Raw genomic sequence first — 2,663 nt, 5'->3', positions numbered from 1 at the left:
CAGCACACTTTTGACCCATCTCGGTTGCACTGACCATAAAATTCGGTGGCACCGATTTGTGTAAAAATACGAATGTTGGGAATCTCGGTGGGACCGAAGGAACAAATCAGTGGGACCGACTGGAACAACTCAGTGGGACCGATGTGCTAGGGCATAGGGAAAATTTCATCTCGGTGGCACCGATTGCATCATCTCGGTGGGACCAAAGTGAATGCAATGAATAACATAGAATTAGTCAAGCCAACTCGGTGGGACCGATTGCAACAGCTCGGTGAGACCGAAGTTATTGCAACAAGTCATAGAGCGCTGACAAGGACATCTCAATGAGACCGAGATCCGTGTCGGTGAGATCGAATCTTTAGTGTTTTGGTAGTGGCTATGTCAAGATGAACATGGTGGCTCCGGATGGCAAATATCGGTGGGGCCGAGTTGGAGTTTTGGTTTTGGACATTTGGATAGAGAAAGTGGATGAGGGTTTTGGAGCAATATCAGTAAGCACTTGAGCAACAAGATCATTAAGCAACATCTCATCCCCTTTTAATAGTATTGGCTTTCCTATGGACTCAATGTGATCTTGGACCACTTAAATAAAAATGTAGAGTCTTGAGATTTTGCCAATCCTTGTCCTTATCATTTTGAAGGGGTTACACATCCTATTCTCCATGACACGCCACTATTGAACTTATCTGAAATACACTAGATAAAACTATTAGTCCAACAAGAGATATGTTGACATTAATTACCAAAATCACCCAAGGAGCACTGGTGCTTTCAATCTCCCCTTTTTGGTAATTGATGACAACATACATCAAAGGTTCAAGTAAATAATATGAAGAGTAGTAAGTAAGGTTTGGAAGAACATGTAACTTGCATGACCTGCCCCTACATGTATGCAATCATGTGATGATAGAATTGAAAGTACATGTGAATGCACAACATGACAGAGTAAGTATTGAGTTACATGTATCTTGGCCATATGCATCAGAGCAAAAAGTGAAGTGAGATGTACCTTCATGTTTATGAATCCCTCTTGCAAAAAATATGTGCAAAAGCAAGAGATCATCATGCTCATGAGTGTGATGCATATACCTACCTTGTGGTTCTTGAGCCGACTCTTGAAGAGGTAGACTTGAGAAAACGTGGTTAAATAACACAAGAGAACTTCAAGCAAGAGAGATTTCAAGATCTACCAGAGTACCAAGACTGGGATGACATGTAGTAGGTGTGTATCACAGAGTGAGTACTTCATTTGAGTATTAACATGTCCCCGAAGAATTAAGGATTTGCAATAAATTCCAAGGATTTTTCTCCCCAATGTCTAGGTTTTCCTCTCCCCCTGAATCTAACATCTGATAATGGGAGTAGGTAGGGTGAGATAAAATTAGAGCAAAAAGATATTATAGTAGAGTAGGCTCAAAGAAAATTAAAGTCTAAAATAATGATTGACATATCTTTCCCCTCTTAAAGGTATGTGAATTCTCTCCTCTTATGAAAATGCATCTCTCTTAGAAGAGCATTAATGTGCTCTCTCTCATTATATAGATAAGCTTTGATGTGCTCTCTCTCCTCCTTTGTCATCAATTTCCAAGAAGGGCCCTTCATGGATATAACTCAAGTGAGTGTGGTCCTAGAGAGACACAAGTAAGCAGTATATAGCTTAAGATGCAGGTAAAGGGAAAGAATCATTGAGTGGAGCTGATAAAACATAAACACTTTAAGATGACAAAACTATTTTCTCATCCATGAATCGGTGGCACCGATTTGTATATATTGGTGACTCCGAGATGAGGCAGTCACAGACAAAGCATATCGGTGACACCGAGTTAGTCCATTGCGGTAAAACTGATGAACTGTTGTGCAAGTAGAACATTCGCTTCGGTCTGGCCGATAGGCTTGGATCGATGGAACCGAGTTCAACGCAGAGGAAAGATTTTGTCAACTCAACTCAGTTGCAATAGAAATTTCACAAAGATTTTCCAGGAATTTGACAGAATTTGCAATGAATTTGCTTAAAGATACAAAACAAAAAAGAAATGAAATAAAGAGAATCTAGATGAAGTTTTTTTTGCTTTAGAAGGGAAACACAATAGAAAGATGAAATGCAAAAGAAATGCAATGAACAAAAATAACACTAGAGAACTTCATCTAGGGGTGGTCGGCGAGATAGTCACCTATGTTAGAGTATATTGACTTAGGAGTCAAGTGAGATCACTTGATCATAGGTCATACTCATCGTTAAGCTCAATATGGGGTTGCCATTTTTCATTTAAGCATCTTGATGTATTCTCATCTTGTTGAGTTACTTTGGCTCATGACTTGGAGCAAAGCTTCTCTAAGATGGAAAGACATACCTTGGGTTGTGGTGTTGAACTTGATCATGTAGTTGAACTTGTGGTGGATGCTCACTGTTGATGTGGTCCATCAAGAGTTGGGAGCATCCTTAGGAATTTGATGCTCATATTCCTACATGGGTTAGTCTTGTAAGGAATAACACTTGTGTATCCAAAATGACAAGAGTGAAATTCATCATATTGATATTATCAAAGGACATGTTGAGTGTGTTCATGCTTCCTTGATTTCAACAACCAAAGCATAGATACTTAGTGATGTAGAAATTTCTCAAGATGTGAGTGATTTGCAATCTCATAGATTGAGTCTCATCC

Source organism: Triticum aestivum, chromosome 7B (assembly GCF_018294505.1).
Source record: "Triticum aestivum cultivar Chinese Spring chromosome 7B, IWGSC CS RefSeq v2.1, whole genome shotgun sequence".
In the NCBI taxonomy this organism is placed as follows: domain Eukaryota; kingdom Viridiplantae; phylum Streptophyta; class Magnoliopsida; order Poales; family Poaceae; genus Triticum; species Triticum aestivum.
The sequence above is the reverse complement of the archived record's forward strand: the minus strand, read 5'-3'. Positions refer to the sequence as shown.